The sequence below is a fragment of the Rutidosis leptorrhynchoides genome, chromosome 4 (assembly GCF_046630445.1).
Source record: "Rutidosis leptorrhynchoides isolate AG116_Rl617_1_P2 chromosome 4, CSIRO_AGI_Rlap_v1, whole genome shotgun sequence".
Classification (NCBI taxonomy): Eukaryota; Viridiplantae; Streptophyta; class Magnoliopsida; order Asterales; family Asteraceae; genus Rutidosis; species Rutidosis leptorrhynchoides.
In genome coordinates, this window is record NC_092336.1 from 212,743,605 (window position 1) to 212,763,393 (window position 19,789).

Sequence of the window (19,789 nt, forward strand, 5' to 3'; positions counted from 1 at the left end):
CATGTTTATATATATTAATTGAGATTGATATTTACATGATTAAATGTTTCCAACATGTTAAGCAATCAAACTTGTTAAGACTTGATTAATTGAAATATGTTTCATATAGACAATTGACCACCCAAGTTGACCGGTGATTCACGAACGTTAAAACTTGTAAAAACTATATGATGACATATATATGGATATATATATAGTTAACATGATACTATGATAAGTAAACATATCATTAAGTATATTAACAATGAACTACATATGTAAAAACAAGACTACTAACTTAATGATTTTTAAACGAGACATATATGTAACGATTATCGTTGTAAAGACATTTAATGTATATATATATATCATATTAAGAGATATTCATACATGATAATATCATGATAATATAATAATTTAAAATCTCATTTGATATTATAAACATTGGTTTAACAACATTTAACAAGATCGTTAACCTAAAAGTTTCAAAACAACACTTACATGTAACGACTAACGATGACTTAACGACTCAGTTAAAATGTATATACATGTAGTGTTTTAATATGTATTTATACACTTTTGAAAGACTTAAATACACTTATCAAAATACTTCTACTTAACAAAAATGCTTACAATTACATCCTCGTTCAGTTTCATCAACAATTCTACTCGTATGCACCCGTATTCGTACTCGTACAATACACAGCTTTTAGATGTATGTACTATTGGTATATACACTCCAATGATCAGCTCTTAGCAGCCCATGTGAGTCACCTAACACATGTGGGAACCATCATTTGGCAACTAGCATGAAATATCTCATAAAATTACAAAAATATGAGTAATCATTCATGACTTATTTACATGAAAACAAAATTACATATCCTTTATATCTAATCCATACACCAACGACCAAAAACACCTACAAACACTTTCATTCTTCAATTTTCTTCATCTAATTGATCTCTCTCAAGTTCTATCTTCAAGTTCTAAGTGTTCTTCATATATTTTACAAGTTCTAGTTACATAAAATCAAGAATACTTTCAAGTTTGCTAGCTCACTTCCAATCTTGTAAGGTGATCATCCAACCTCAAGAAATCTTTATTTCATACAGTAGGTTATCATTCTAATACAAGGTAATAATCATATTCAAACTTTGGTTCAATTTCTATAACTATAACAATCTTATTTCAAGTGATGATCTTACTTGAACTTGTTTTCGTGTCATGATTCTGCTTCAAGAACTTCGAGCCATACAAGGATCCATTGAAGCTAGATCCACTTTTCTCTTTTCCAGTAGGTTTATCCAAGGAACTTAAGGTAGTAATGATGTTCATAACATCATTCGATTCATACATATAAAGCTATCTTATTCGAAGGTTTAAACTTGTAATCACTAGAACATAGTTTAGTTAATTCTAAACTTGTTCGCAAATAGAAGTTAATCCTTCTAACTTGACTTTTAAAATCAACTAAACACATGTTCTATATCTATATGATATGCTAACTTAATGATTTAAAACCTGGAAACACGAAAAACACCGTAAAACCGGATTTACGCCGTCGTAGTAACACCGCGGGCTGTTTTGGGTTAGTTAATTAAAAATTATGATAAAATTTGATTTAAAAGTTGTTATTCTGAGAAAATGATTTTTATTATGAACATGAAACTATATCCAAAAATTATGGTTAAACTCAAAGTGGAAGTATGTTTTCTAAAATGGTCATCTAGACGTCGTTCTTTCGACTGAAATGACTACCTTTACAAAAATGACTTGTAACTTATTTTTTCGACTATAAACCTATACTTTTTCTGTTTAGGTTCATAAAATAGAGTTAAATATGAAACCATAGCAATTTGATTCACTCAAAACGGATTTAAAATGAAGAAGTTATGGGTAAAACAAGATTGGATAATTTTTCTCATTTTAGCTACGTGAAAATTGGTAACAAATCTATTCCAACCATAACTTAATCAACTTGTATTGTATATTATGTAATCTTGAGATACCATAGACACGTATACAATGTTTCAACCTATCATGTCGACACATCTATATATATTTCGGAACAACCATAGACACTCTATATGTGAATGTTGGAGTTAGCTATACAGGGTTGAGGTTGATTCCAAAATATGTATAGTTTGAGTTGTGATCAATACTGAGATACTTATACACTGGGTCGTGGATTGATTCAAGATAATATTTATCGATTTATTTATGTATATCTAACTGTGGACAACTAGTTGTAGGTTACTAACGAGGACAGCTGACTTAATAAACTTAAAACATCAAAATATATTAAAAGTGTTGTAAATATATTTTGAACATACTTTGATATATATGTATATATTGTTATAGGTTCGTGAATCAACCAGTGGCCAAGTCTTACTTCCCGACGAAGTAAAAATCTGTGAAAGTGAGTTATAGTCCCACTTTTAAAATCTAATATTTTTGGGATGAGAATACATGCAGGTTTTATAAATGATTTACAAAATAGACACAAGTACGTGAAACTACATTCTATGGTTGAATTATCGAAATCGAATATGCCCCTTTTTATTAAGTCTGGTAATCTAAGAATTAGGGAACAGACACCCTAATTGACGCGAATCCTAAAGATAGATCTATTGGGCCTAACAACCCCCATCCAAAGTACCGGATGCTTTAGTACTTCGAAATTTATATCATATCCGAAGGGTGACCAAGAATGATGGGGCTATTCTTATATATATGCATCTTGTTAATGTTGGTTGCCAGGTGTTCACCATATGAATGATTTTTATCTCTATGTATGGGATGTGTATTGAAATATGAAATCTTGTGGTCTATTGTTACGATTTGATATATATAGGTTAAACCTATAACTCACCAACATTTTTGTTGACGTTTTAAGCATGTTTATTCTCAGGTGATTATTAAGAGCTTCCCTGTCGCATACTTAAATAAGGAGGAGATTTGGAGTCCATGCTTGTATGATATTGTGTAAAAACTGCATTCAAGAAACTTATTTTGTTGTAACATATTTGTATTGTAAACCATTATGTAATGGTCGTGTGTAAACAGGATATTTTAGATTATCATTATTTGATAATCTACGTAAAGCTTTTTAAAACCTTTATCTATGAAATAAAGGTTATGGTTTGTTTTAAAAATGAATGCAGTCTTTGAAAAACGTCTCATATAGAGGTCAAAACCTCGCAACGAAATCAATTAATATGGAACGTTTTTAATCAATAAGAACGGGACATTTCACTACATATGTAAAAACAAGACTACTAACTTAATGATTTTTAAACGAGACATATATGTAACGATTATCGTTGTAAAGGCATTTAATGTATATATATCATATTAAGAGATATTCATACATGATAATATAATAATTTAAAATCTCATTTGATATTATAAACATTGGGTTAACAACATTTAATAAGATCGTTAACCTAAAGGTTTCAAAACAACACTTAAATGTAACGACTAACGATGACTTAACGACTCAGTTAAAATGTATATACATGTAGTGTTTTAATATGTATTTATAAACTTTTGAAAGACTTCAATACACTTATCAAAATACTTCTACTTAACAAAAATGCTTACAATTACATCCTCGTTCAGTTTCATCAACAATTCTACTCGTATGCACCCGTATTCGTACTCGTACAATACACAGCTTTTAGATGTATGTACTATTGGTATATACACTCCAATGATCAGCTCTTATCAGCCCATGTGAGTCACCTAAAACATGTGGGGACCATCATTTGGCAACTAGCATGAAATATCTCATAAAATTACAAAAATATGAGTAATCATTCATGACTTATTTACATGAAAACAAAATTACATATCCTTTATATCTAATCCATACACCAACGACCAAAAACACCTACAAACACTTTCATTCTTCAATTTTCTTCATCTAATTGATCTCTCTCAAGTTCTATCTTCAAGTTCTAAGTGTTCTTCATAAATTCTACAAGTTCTAGTTACATAAAATCAAGAATACTTTCAAGTTTGCTAGCTCACTTCCAATCTTGTAAGGTGATCATCCAACCTCAATAAATCTTTGTTTCTTACAGTAGTTTATCATTCTAATACAAGGTAATAATCATATTCAAACTTTGGTTCAATTTCTATAACTATAACAATCTTATTTCAAGTGATGATCTTACTTGAACTTGTTTTCGTGTCATGATTCTGCTTCAAGAACTTTGAGCCATCCAAGGATCCGTTGAAGCTAGATCCATTTTTCTCTTTTCCAGTAGGTTTATCCAAGGAACTTAAGGTAGTAATGATGTTCATAACATCATTCGATTCATATATATATAAAGCTATCTTATTCGAAGGTTTAAACTTGTAATCACTAGAACATAGTTTAGTTAATTCTAAACTTGTTCGCAAACAAAAGTTAATCCTTCTAACTTGACTTTTAAAATCAACTAAACACATGTTCTATATCTATATGATATGCTAACTTAATGATTTAAAACCTGGAAACACGAAAAACACCGTAAAACCGGATTTACGCCGTCGTAGTAACACCGCGGGCAGTTTTGGGTTAGTTAATTAAAAACTATGATAAACTTTGATTTAAAAGTTGTTATTCTGAGAAAATGTTTTTTATTATGAACATGAAACTATATCCAAAAATTATGGTTAAACTCAAAGTGGAAGTATGTTTTCTAAAATGGTCATCTAGACGTCATTCTTTCGACTGAAATGACTACCTTTATAAAAATGACTTGTAACTTATTTTTCCGACTATAAACCTATACTTTTTTTGTTTAGATTCATAAAATAGAGTTCAATATAAAACCATAGCAATTTGATTCACTCGGAACGGATTGAAAATGAAGAAGTTATGGGTAAAACAAGATTGGATAATTTTTCTCATTTTAGCTACGTGAAAATTGGTAACAAATCTATTCCAACCATAACTTAATCAACTTGTATTGTATATTATGTAATCTTGAGATACCATAGACACGTATACAATGTTTCGACCTATCATGTCGACACATCTACATATATTTCGGAACAACCATAGACACTCTATATGTGAATGTTGGAGTTAGCTATACAGGGTTGAGGTTGATTCCAAAATATATATAGTTTGAGTTATGATTAATACTGAGATATGTATACACTGGGTAGTGGATTGATTCAAGCTAATATTTATCGATTTATTTTTGTACATCTAACTGTGGACAACTAGTTGTAGGTTACTAACGAGGACAGCTGACTTAATAAGCTTAAAACATCAAAATATATTAAAAGTGTTGTAAATATATTTTGAACATACTTTGATATATATGTATATATTGTTATAGGTTCGTGAATCAACCAGTGGCCAAGTCTTACTTCCCGACGAAGTAAAAATCTGTGAAAGTGAGTTATAGTCCCACTTTTAAAATCTAATATTTTTGGGATGAGAATACATGCAGGTTTTATAAATGATTTACAAAATAGACACAAGTACGTGAAACTACATTCTATGGTTGAATTATCGAAATCAAATATGCCCCTTTTTATTAAGTCTGGTAATCTAAGAATTAGGGAACAGACACCCTAATTGACGCGAATCCTAAAGATAGATCTATTGGGCCTAACAAACCCCATCCAAAGTACCAGATGCTTTAGTACTTCAAAATTTATATCATATCCGAAGGGTGTCCCGGAATGATGGGGATATTCTTATATATGCATCTTGTTAATGTCGGTTACCAGGTGTTCACCATATGAATGATTTTTATCTCTATGTATGGGATGTGTATTGAAATATGAAATCTTGTGGTCTATTATTATGATTTGATATATATAGGTTAAACCTATAACTCACCAACATTTTTGTTGACGTTTTAAACATGTTTATTCTCAGGTGATTATTAAGAGCTTCTGCTGTCGCATACTTAAATAAGGACGAGATTTGGAGTCCATGCTTGTATGATATTGTGTAAAAACTGCATTCAAGAAACTTATTTTGTTGTAACATATTTGTATTGTAAACCATTATGTAATGGTCGTGTGTAAACAGGATATTTTAGATTATCATTATTTGATAATCTACGTAAAGCTTTTTAAATCTTTATTGATGAAATAAAGGTTATGGTTTGTTTTAAAATGAATGCAGTCTTTGAAAAACGTCTCATATAGAGGTCAAAACCTCGCAACGAAATCAATTAATATGGAACGTTTTTAATCAATAAGAACGGGACATTTCACCGACCCCGTTGACTTTGACTTTGACCAAGTTTGACTTTTAGTCAAACTTAACCAAACGTTTATGCAATCGTTTTAACATGATTTATACTTGATTTTTGTATGAAACTTGACAACGTGATTCACATGCTATACTATTCGAGTCGTATTGAGCCATAGGACTAATTGAACATCTTTGACCAATCTTGACTATCGTTATTGATACAACCTATTTGTTTAGGTCAAGACTAGCATTGTTCTTTGCACACGTTACTTGTCGAAGTACTTATTTGCCCTTGCGCTCAAGGTGAGATCATAGTCCCACTTTTACTCTTTTGCACTTACATTTGGGATGAGAAAACATAAACGTTTCTTTCTACTAAGTGAACATAAGTACAGGAAAACAAACATTCTACATACGAGTTTGAACAAAAATCCTCAATTCGATTATCATTAGTTACACTTGCCGGGTGTAAGCGAGAACTTATGTTATATGGCCATATGGGTTTGACAAACCCTCATTCAAACGGTTCGCTACCGTTTATGAATGAAATATATTTTCGAGAAACAGTGTATGTTCTAACACTATTGTGATGGGGTTTTATGGAAGAAAATGTTAAGCATTGATAATTGGGTGCTCGTGAAACAAACTTTTGGAATGTATTACTATTATATCATTGTTGCAAATCTTGTAGTTCACTTGTACTTACTTATTCAAACCTATGATTTCACCAACGTTTTCGTTGACAGATTTCTATGTTTTTCTCAGGTCCTTGAACATTTGTGTGATACATGCTTCCGCTCATTACTTTTGATACTTGCTTAGATGTCGAGTAAACATGCATACGTGAAGCGTCTTTTGGCTACTTTCATTTGTGTCGCATATGTTTAAATTGTACTTTAAACTTTGTTATGTAACTAGTTGTCAAACTACCTTGTAAACCTTGAAACATCTTTACTTTTGAAATGAATGCGACATACTTTTGGTCAAACGTTGTTTTAAAGATTTATGACCACGTAACGGGACCTAAGTAGACGGCGCCGTCAATGACGATTTTGTCGGGTCGCTACAAACATCACCGCTACTTGTGGCCTAGGGTGATCCTTGTTGCCATTATGGGAACTGCTTGTGGATTTCGAATGCCATGACTTAGATTCTGGTCAAGAATCATGTGCACCCGGTAACAATAGATCATTCGAGTGACTTGCATGTTAGTAACGAAGTTTGGGCGAGATTGTACAACATCTTTGTTAAGAATTATAACTCGAACATTCTTAAACTATAAGTGGAAGCTTTCCATAAATAGTATGTTTCCAAAAATAGAAACTTTTGAGAAATAGGAACTTTTCTCGAAAACTGTCACTGTTAATATAATTACTATATTAATAAACACACTCTGTCTGATGACAATAACGGTCACTGTTAATATATTCATTATATTAATAAACAAATTTTATGTCTATTAGACATTAACTAATCAAAGGTTATATCTCTAGGTTGAGATCTCCGAACACATACACCGTTCTTACATCTTGCATGGAATTTCTTACTTGCTGCTAAGGTGAACTTCATAGCCCCTCTTTCTATTATTTCTTAACTGTTTTATAAACTTTGGGGTGAGACATATGCTTGCTTTTAAATGATTTACAATTTAGACACAAGTACCTAAACTATTTGATATGCAATTTTGTGACGACCCGTCCAAATCCATCTGAACGAACACGTCATTCATTGATTTCATTGCGAGGTATTTGACCTCTATATGATACGTTTTGTAAACATTGCATTCTTTTCAAAAGGTACACAATAAATGAATATCAATTTCTAAGGTTTTCAACGTTTGATGATTTCTACATATAGACAATCACCATAAATAATAGTTTACCATAATACATCCGTTGACAATGAAGTCAAAATAAGATACACGGTGATGATTTTGTAAATGCAAAGTTTTCTTGAATAAAGCATGTATGACTCCATGCACATAGCTTGTATCACATATAAGCAAACAGTAGAAGACTTCTAGAAACCTGAGAATAAACATGCTTAAAAGTGTCAACACAAAGGTTGGTGAGTTCATAGTTTTAATGTTGCGCATAATCTGTATATAAAGGTGAATCACAAGTTTTCAGTTGTTTCATCCAGAAACGTTTATCAAAATATTCTACGAAATTGAGCACCCTGCTAACTAAACTTAACGTATACATAATTTGTACCCTTTGTATAATCATCTTAATAATACACGCAAACCAACGTGTACGCTTCTCAAATAGCATACGTCCGTTAAAAGGCTAGCTCTCTAGCTCGGACAGGGATATCAAGCCCTATGGATCCATATACTACTACTCGCGTCCACCAGTTCTTATAACCGCCAGTTACTAGTTACCAAAGCTAAGGGATTTTCGGTTCAAACTCAGTATAGAATTTAGTATGTACTTGTGTCCATTGTTTTTAAAATAAAGTGCATGTATTCTCAGCCCAAAAATATATATTGCAAAATCATTTAAAAATGGAGCAAATGAAACTCACCTTAGCAGCACATAAGGTCATTCATCAAAAAGTGACCGTAACTCGAAATGCAAGATTAACCGTAGATCTCAACCTAGAGAATATATGTTGGTCAATACATGTCTAATAAACTAGGTTGGGTTATAGTGTATCACAATCCTAATGCTCGAGATCGACATACAAAAGTTATCAAAAGTCATTTCAAAAAGTCAATTTTGACAATTGTTCAACAAAACGAGACGTGCCTTATATAAGGATTCATTTACTTGGCTAGTAGTATTTTATCAATCTCATAAACAGGTTGTTTAAATATTAATTGCAGATTCAAAAGCAATTCCAATTAACGTCAATTATAATTCAGTTGACCATATCTTTTGATTCGTTCATCGAAATTACGCGATTTCTAAATGAAAAGTTATTGATTTTTCGCCAGCTTTCCGAAAACATGTATATCATATACCTTTTACCAGTAATATATGTATTTAATTCGTGATTCATTATAAACTGTTTAACGACGAAATTTAGCATACAAGCATGTATAAATATATACTCGAGCACTAGACATGTATACACTATTAATATATAAAAGATAAGGTATGAATGCTCACGTATCAATATTGAGATTCAATATTGCAGGAAAGTACGTAGACGCAACAAAGATGATAAATTCTAGGTTTGACTTGCGAACAATATCCATGAACATTACCCATAACCTCCATAGCTATAACCCATAATTTCCTTAGTTCTATCCCGTTTGAAGCTTGTTTTGAAAGTGACACGCTCATGACCTCGTCGTAATATTTTATGTATAATATTACTAAAAATATTAAGATTAATAATAATAATAATCTTAATAATATAATAATAATAATAATAACAATAATAATAATAATAATAATAATAATAATAATAATAATAATTATTATTATTATTATTATTATTATTATTATTATTATAATAAATAAATACTTACGAAGTAATATATGTGTAAAAAAACTCGAGCAGAAACCTGGTATTTATAGGCATAATTCCTGATTCTGATGCCCATGCGAGTGCATGAGATTTTAGTGCAAATCTCATGCACTTGCATGAGCTCATGCACTCGCATGGGTTTTATGCCTATTTCCCATGCGATCGCATGGCCGTCAGATCCAGCTCACATATTTTTTGTTTTCTTGTTTGTCGACATAATTAAATATAATATATATAATATATATAATTTAAATAATTAATTATATATTATATTAAATTCATGTACATAGTCGACTTGTAATTTTCGTTCCGATGACTCGTACGTTGTCACTCGACTTATGTCCCGGTTCCAGTTTCTCGAACGCATTTTCGTACGCTTAGAAAACTCGAAATTTACGTTTTGTGACTCGTACCTTTGTCAAATATAGTCTTAAATTATCAATAAACTATATCATTCAGAGTGTATCTTAAACTTTCGAGTGTTTTGGTCATTTACTTCTATAAATCATTGTCTCGCTATTTGTTGAAATATATATAATAACAAATCGTTTTATGACCAAGTTAATATATATTTTCAACATTCATAAACATGTTTTAAATATACGTCGCAAGTTATTCATACAATTAATATTCCAACTTATCATATATATTCAAATAAATATTTAAACCAATAAGTTTAATGTACGGTATTAAACAATTAATACATTGTTACGTTTTCAAGTTATAGTATATATATATGTATCTATATACATATAATTGTTCGCGAATCATCGAGAACAACCGAAAGGTATTTGAATAGTTCAAAAATTTTGAAATTCAGTTTTACAGACTTTGCTTATCGTGTCGGAAATGTTAATCATACAAAGATTAAGTTTAAATTTGGTCAGAAATTTCCGGGTCATCACAGTACCTACCCGTTAAAGAAATTTCGTCCCGAAATTTGAGTGAGGTCGTCATGACTAACAATAAAAATGTTTTCATGCCGTATATGTGTTGATAAATAGAGTTTTATGATCGTTAAATAATATGGATAAAGTAATCCGATTATTTGAAGCGTATGAGAGAAGTTATCGTAAAAGAGTGAAATGAAGAATAGAGATTCGTCTTAATTCTTGACGTATTAACGATTGATTTCCGTAATTTAAGGAATAGAAAATCTTCATAATCTAAATAAGATTTGATTCTTCGAAATTTAAGGAAATTAAGATTTCTTTTGATTAAATGCGTAATTTGCCTCGATTGCTATGTTTGATATTTTGTTATAAATTAACCTCTTCCGTTTCATTATTTTCATCACTCTTACATCTTCTTCCTCATTTCCTATTTTCAAAAGATTGTAAAAAATGCTTCATCCAGTTCTGATTCTTGATATATGAAAGGACCCGTCCTAATCCATCCGGACGAATACATTACATTTGGTTACATCGCGAGGTACTTGACCTCTATATGATACATTTTACAAACATTGCATTCGTTTTTAAAAGACAAACTTTCATTACATCAAAAGTTGACGACATGCATACCATTTCCTAATATATCCAACTATAAATGACTTGATAATAATCTTGATGAACTCAATGACTCGAATGCAACGTCTTTTGAAATATGTCATGTATGACTCCAAGTAATATCTCTAAAATGAGCAAATGCACAGCGGAAGATTTCTTTCATACCCGAGAATAAACATGCTTTCAAGTGTCAACCAAAAGGTTGGTGAGTTCATAGGTTTATCATAAAATAATAAAATTCATCATTTTGATAGACCACAAGATTTAAATCCTGCATGGTACAAATGGGCCCGAATCCTATACCCACCTGTAATGTACATGCGATATCTTTTAAATACATTACACCTTTCTCGTGTACGAAATCATCTTTCATAAATCTTAGTAACCGTACACATATCTCATGCACAAAAATAACATACACATAACCTGTGTATAAAATCATTCTCTCGATACATAACATTCATATCAATTGGTGGCAATTATCATGTCCACATAATTCAATGGTGGCAATTATCATGTCCACATAATTCAATGGTGGCAATTATCATGTCCACATAATTCAATAATAATCCGCAGAACTTCTGTCTGCATAATAATTCATTTGAGGAATGTTTTACTTGTGTCTATCTTGTCAAACATTTATAAAAGCATTTCATGTATTCGCAGTTTAAAATATATTTCAAAAGCATTTAATAAAGCAGTTGTAAAAACAGCGCATGTATTCTCAGTCCCAAAAATGTAAAGAGTAAAAGGGAGCAAATGAAACTCACCATACTATATTTTGTAGTAAAAATACATATAATGACATTGAACAACTGAACAAATGCAGGGTTGGCCTCGGATTCAAGAACCTATAGCATTTATGTATATATTAACACACATAATTGTAGTCGAACAAATTTATATATTATATCTTAAATTATATATCTTATATTTTTAGTTTGTATATTCATTTAAAATAATTAATATTTAGATAGTTATATATATATATATATATATATATATATATATATATATATATATATATATATATATATATATATATATATATATATATATATATATATATATATATATATGTGATTAGTATTATGTTGAAAATCAATAGTTTGTTATATGTAAATATTTATATAATTAGTGTTAATACGTTTATTTTATAATTTTATGTAATACTAATATATTATGTATCAAATATATTTTTATGTATCTAATATTTCTTAGATAATAATAATAATAATAATAATAATAATAATAATAATAATAATAATAATAATAATAATGATAATAATAATAATGATAATGATAATGATAATGATAATAAGAGAATAATAATAATAAGTAAATAAATAAATAAATAACTACCTCAAAGTAAAATTCCAAAAAAAATAAGTGCCCTTGCCCAGGATCGAACCCAAGACTCTTGCTAAACATAAACACCCCTAAACCGTTACTCCATGTCGGTTTTACTGATTAATATCAAACCTTCATATATTTAACCCGTTATTCGGCCCAACGGATCATAAATGATTTCGGCCCACCAAGCATAAACCCATCGGCCCACACTTAACTCCTCTACTAGGTTAATCTTTTTATAAATAAAAACCCATGTTCAATTCAAGTCTAATCAGTTTACAGTTTAATCGATTATGTCCATGTACAACTCCACACACCACCAATTGGTTCTCAGACCCTACCATGATCAAGTCATCTCACTAATATATAATCCAATGATTAATATAGACCACATTAGCTTTAACTTTTAGAAGTTCATGACTTGTAAATTCTAGCTTTAACCATGAAGATAGTAGCATCAGCAGCGACTTTGTTTTGCGATTAAGATATGACAGAAAAAAATTATACGGTTGCAGTTTGTGGTTCGAACAAAAGGCTAGCAAAGCAATAGTTGGTGGGTTTATGAGGGCCCAAGTAAATTTAAGATAAAATCATTTATTTGCTAAATGGATCTAAAACAAACAGCCCAACAACCTCATGGATCCTCTCGGCCCCAATATTGAAAGATCAAGTGGTTCGATATTATTGTGAAATAGTCGTTGTATTCACAAGTTGCATATGTGGGGTTTATATGTTTGGTAAATGTCGGTTATAAAGGGGAACAAACAAAATGATACCACAAGTAGTACCAAAAATTTCTAATAAAAGCATTAGTAGCAGTGGCAACCACATGGCAATAATATTAAGTGTTTTGTTCATGATGGGGTTTTGGGTGCATTATATAATTATTCACTAAACTATCAATATGAATATCCTCTTACCAACACCATCATTTTTATAACTGATAAAAATACTTCCTTTATTCGTTTCACTTCTGTAGTACAGCTATCAAAGCATCTCGATACTAGTTGGTCAGTTTTTAGGTGAATTGAAGCAGGAACGAAGGTATAGCAGCGACAGAAACACAGAAAACTTAAGCAGCAGTTTTTTTTTTGGTGGACTGTGGTGGTGTCTCATGGTGGTTCTAGTGGTGGTTTAATACACCGAAGGTGGTGGTTTGGGTTGGTGATTGATCAAACAGAAAGCAACAAGAAATAAAAGAACAAGTAGGTTAAGATTTGGAAGTAACAAAGATGGTAATAGTTAGTGGGTTGTCGTGATTTTGATGGCGGTTGTGGTGTTCTCAAGCTGAAATAGAAACAGGTTCAGCGGTTGTGGTGAATTGTTTAGGGTGTTTAACAGTGGTGGAAGGTGATGAGTTTGATGGAGAAGAAAAATATAAATGGGTTTAGTTTATAGGTTATTCGAAACAGAAACAATAAATAGAAATGGCAACAATCCTCGAGTAGTAGATACGGTGATTGTGATCTTGTTCATGTGGTTAAGTGGCCGCCGTTTTTATGGTGTTCGAAAAAGGTGACCGATGAGTAGCGAGATGATGATGAAGATGGTTTCCTGGTAATTAATGAAGATGATGATTAGAGGTGATGGTGAAAGTAAAACTATATATCTCTCTCCCCCTCTATGCTTCGTATATGTAATTGTGAGTGATGCCGCAATAATAATTTATCAAATTTTGTTTTGTAGGGTTGCTGGTGGTCGACAGGAATATTCGAGGCCAGAAGGATGAAACAAAAAAATTGCAAAGATGAAGTCGATGGCTAACAGAATCGTACGATTTCTACTATTGATTAGGTTGTTTGTATTGAGAAAGGATTTAGACGTGTAACAACTTGGGGACAGGAAGATTCGTTCAGTACGTAAAAGGAAGAAGAAAATATAAAAGTAGAAAACGATTTGCAACTAATCTGTTTGTTTTGGAGATCCACCTGTAACGGCATTTGGAGTGTATTGTTGTTAATCTCATCAATTAGAAACAGTTATCATCAATCAATTACAGTAATTGAGTGAGATAGGAAACTAATTTTTGGATCTTATGAATTTAAATACGTATTCCTCTATTTTTATGTAATTAACCATATATATATATATATATATATATATATATATATATATATATATATATATATATATATATATATATATATATATATATATATATATCTATATCTATATCTGCATATGTATTTATATACAAATCTGTATTTATATATCTTGTTTATATATGTAAGTATATATATCAATTTCTTAAATTTTGATATTTAACAAGTATAAATATATTAGTATTATTAATACTACTAATAATAATATTATAAATGATAATATTATTAATAAAGTGACTAGTAATAATAAATGATAAATAATAATATTATTAACAATAATGATAATTTTATTACATTTAATTACTAAATGATAGTAATAATCTTATTAGTTATAATAATATTAATATTATTAATGATTATTGATAATAATATAATAACTTACATATATCAAAATTTTATATATATCTATATATATATATATATATATATATATATATATATATATATATATATATATATATATATATATATATATATATATATATATAAGGCTAAAAAGGAACATATATTTCATAGCAATATCCCTCCTAAATAATAGGTTTTCATATGTAATTGTATTATATTTTCATTGTAATTGTTTAAATAAATAAGTGCGAAGACAAAAGGCGAAAACGAAGATTTGAAGACGCAAACGTCCAAAAAGCTCAAATGTACAAGATACAATCCAAGTGATTCAAATTATTGATGAGAAACGTCTAAAAATGACAAGAGTACAAGTTACAAAACGCAAAGTACAAGATATTAAATTGTACGCAAGGACGTTCGAAAATTCAGAACCGAGACATGAACCAACTTTCAACGCTCGACGCAACGGAGCTAAAATTACAAGTTAACTATGCTCAAGAATATAATATAATATTTAAATAATTCATAATAAGAGTAATAATAAATAATAAAAAGTTGTTAATTGAGCATAGTTAAGGGGTCATAAGTGAAAATTTCAAATCACCAATTGTCTATAAAATGAAATTCACGGTGTAATGAAAAGAACACCTTTCTTCATATTTCTTTCTCTCTTCTGTAATATGTAATATATATTTATATTATAATTTTAATATAAATTAATTTTAATAATAAAGTTATGGTTTAGTTGGGTTATTGTAAGAAATGTTTTACGGGTTTTAAAGTTGAAATTCTGTCCGTGCAACGCTACGCGATTAATCACCACTGTAAGCTATGTTCTTCCTTTTTAATTTAATGTCTCGTAACTAAGTTATTATTATGCTTATTTGAGCCGAAGTAATCGTGATGTTAGGCTAAAATATTAAGATGGGGTTATTGAACTTTGGACTATAATTAAGGTTTGGGCAAAAGACCGACACTTGTGGAAATTGGACTATTGACTATTAATAGATGGGGGGTATTGTCTAATTGAGTGACAATTCATTGGAGTCTGTCGAACCTATCTTCAAATTAATTAACCTAATAATTAATAATGATTATGGTTGTCCTATTTAGTGACGTTCATATGGAATCTGTTATAATCATTTAATTAATCAATTGGGTTGGTTAATTGATTATTCATTCTGATCAAGTAGATGAATTAATATTCATAAACTAATTAAAACAGGGGTGGATTACATACAGTGATAACTGGTGTAATTGTTGACAGAAGTGATAACTGCGTCACAGTTTAAATCCTTAATCAGTTGGAATATTTGACTTCGGGTATAAGGGTAATTTGACGAGGATACTCGCACTTTATATTTATGACTGATGGACTATTATGGACAAAAACCAGATAGACGTATCAAATAAACCAGGACAAAGGACAATTAACCCATGGTAATAAATTAAAATCAACACGTCAAACATCATGATTACGGAAGTTTAAATAAGCATAATTCTTTTATTGTATTTCTCATCGTATCTTTATTTACTGTCATTTTATTACTCGCAATTTTATTTACTGTCATTTTATTTATTGTCATTATTTTACGCACTTTAATTATCGTCATTTATCTTTGCGCTTAAAATATAGAATCGACAAACCGGTCATTAAACGGTAAAACCCCCCCTTTTATAATAATATTACTACTTATATAATTATATATATTTTGTATAAATATAGTTGTTAAAAATATAGTAAGTATCACCAGCTCCCTGTGGAACGAACCGGACTTACTAAAAACTACACTACTCTACGATTAGGTACACTGCCTATAGTGTTGTAGCAAGGTTTAGGTATATCCCACTCTATAAATAAATAAATAACTTGTGTAATTTGTAACGTATTTTGTATTAAAAATAATAGTATATTTCGTACCCTCACGACACAACATCAAGTTTTTGGCGCCGCTGCCGGGGAGCGCTAAAACGCTATATTTTTAATTTATATCTGTAAAAATATAGTTATAAAAAAAAGTAATTTCGGGGACACTTTTTGTGTTTTCACGGGGTATTTAAGTTTTTTTTTTAGTTTTTGATTGATTAAAGATATATTAATTTAAATATAATAATTTAATAAATATAATAATATTGAAATAAAATATAATAATATAATAATATTTTAGAATCAAATTTGATAAGTTTTAAAAGTTTTAAAAAGTCGTATTTATTAAATATTTCAGGAGTATATTATGCAACTTGCAATTAATAATTTCTATCATGTCGCTTTCATGTGAATAGTAAATTAATTAATTTCTTTTTATTTACTATTCATGAATAGTAAATGAGGTAAAAAAAGTTTTGAAAATAATAATAATAATAATAAAATTATTAATTCCTTTTAAAAAAAAATTTGTGTAAAAAAATCATTTTTTTTTAAAGAAAAAAAATTCGTTTTAAAAAAAAAATTGTAAAAAAAAATCGTTTTTTTTAAAGAAATTTTTTTTTTTAAAAAGTTATAAAAAAAAATATATATATAAAAAAAAAATTTAAAAAAAAAATTTTAAAATCCTTAAAAAACGAAATATAAAAAAAATTTAAAAAAAAGTTTTTTTTTTATTACCTTTAGATTTTTAGACTCTAGTTACAATTTTTAGTATTAAGTTTAGTTTTGCCATAGTTATTTTTATTTCTAGAATTTTTAGGTTTGCCGTAAAATTCCTTAAGTGCTTATTCCTTAGACTAAGATTTATGTGCTTTAGAATTTTGCGACGCCGTTTTTCTCGCTACTTTCTTATTTTTATTTTTCGACGGCTATTTTTCGACCTTTTATTTTTCGACCTTTTTCGACGCGTTTTTTTCTTTCTTATTTCTCGCTATTCTAGTTTTAGGATAAGATTTTTATTCTACTTCTTATCTAAATTTCTTAAAATTACGAAAATTTATTTTAAGTGGTTAAATTGATAGACATCAAAATTTTCTGATTCGTAGTAATAGTTGGATTTGTACGTGGACCGGGTTATTGGAGCCAAACAGTACTCAATTATATTGAGACCAAACGAATCCTGCCCCTCTGCTGCATCTTTTGGCTATTCGAAACGTGGGCAAAATCAGAAAAGTCTATTAATTGGATAACTTATATAATTTTTCTTTCCTTTTAAAAACTAATAGGATATTCAGTGAATGCACCGAGTAAAACGTTCACCACCTTTCATACGTTCACCATCTATAACTCGATCAAGACATCTAGCCAATATTGTCGCCGTTGTTTTTTCTTTAGAATCATCATCTAGTCGACCAAGAACTCCAACTCAAATTTCCGATAATCCATCTTTTGAACCCGCCCTCACAATTGAGAATCCGGAGAATATTCAGGGACAATTCCAAGATCCAGAACCACTAATCATTCCTCCTGAACCACAAACTATTAAATCAGAATCTTCTAGTGATTCGTATTCAACAAATTCAATTATGGAAAATCTGGAACCTCTAAGTATGGAAGACCGAATGAGAGCCACACGCACGGGCCAAGGTCACGCCATTATTCACCCAGATGTTAGAGCATCAGATTTTGAAATCAAAGGACAAATCCTACACATGATCACCAATCAGTGCCAATTTGGTGGTACAACAAAAGAAGATCCAAAGATTGGTTAGAATCATTACCTGAAGGAACGATTGACACATGGGATGTTTTAGTTGAGAAATTTCTTCAAAGATTCTTTCCGGCATCTAAAGCCGTGAGACTTCAAGGAGAAATTGCCACGTTCGTGCAAAAACCAAATGAAACATTATATGAGGCGTGGACAAGATTCGGAAGGATGTTGAGAGGATGTCCTCAACACGGATTAGATACTTTTCAAATAGTGCAAATCTTCTATAAAGGCGTAAACATCGCTACACGAAAAGATATCGACACAGCAGCTGGTGGTTCTATTATGAAGAAAACCGAAACTGATGCTTACAAAATTATTGATAACACTGCTTCCCACTCACATGAGTGGCACCAAGAAAAAGATATCGTTAGATCATCTAAAGCAGCTAGAGCCGATTCTAGCCATAACTTTGATTCTGTTTCCGCAAAAATAGATGCTTTCGAGAGACGAATAGAAAATATGACTAAAGACATTCACGCAATACGAATCAGTTGTGAGCAATGCGGTGGACCACACTTAACGAAAGATTGTAATGTTGAACAAATGATGGAACAACGTGAGAATGTTTCCTACATGAACCAAAGGTCGGGAAATAATTATCAATCGCCAAGGCTAAACTTCAATCGAAATCAAAACATTCTTTACAATCCAAATGGAACCAACAATAACTCGTACAACCCTCAAGGTACGAATAACCAACCAGCTCAAAACAACACTTTCAATCAACAAAGACCTGGCTTATATAAACCACCACAACAAACCAACGAGAAGAAGTCAAATCTGGAAGAAGTGGTATTTAAGCTAGTTGAATCTCAAACACAATTTATTGAAACTCAAACTCAAATGAATGAGAGGTTTGATCAGTCATTTAGAACTCAACAAGCTTCTATTTTGAATCTAGAAAAACAAGTAGGTACTCTTGTTAGATTGATGAGTGAAAGGAAACAAGGAAAGCTACCGAGTAATACTGAAGTAAATCCTCGGAATGAAAATGTTAATATGGTTTCAACAAATTCTGAAAAACCAATACCAGAAGATGGGAAAGTTTTAGATGTAAGTAACAATGAAGAAGTTACAACACCACCACCACCCGAGTATGTAAAGCCAGTGGTGGCACCATACAAAACACCCATCCCGTTTTCAAGAAAAGGAGTTGAGTATGAGCAAGTGATAGGT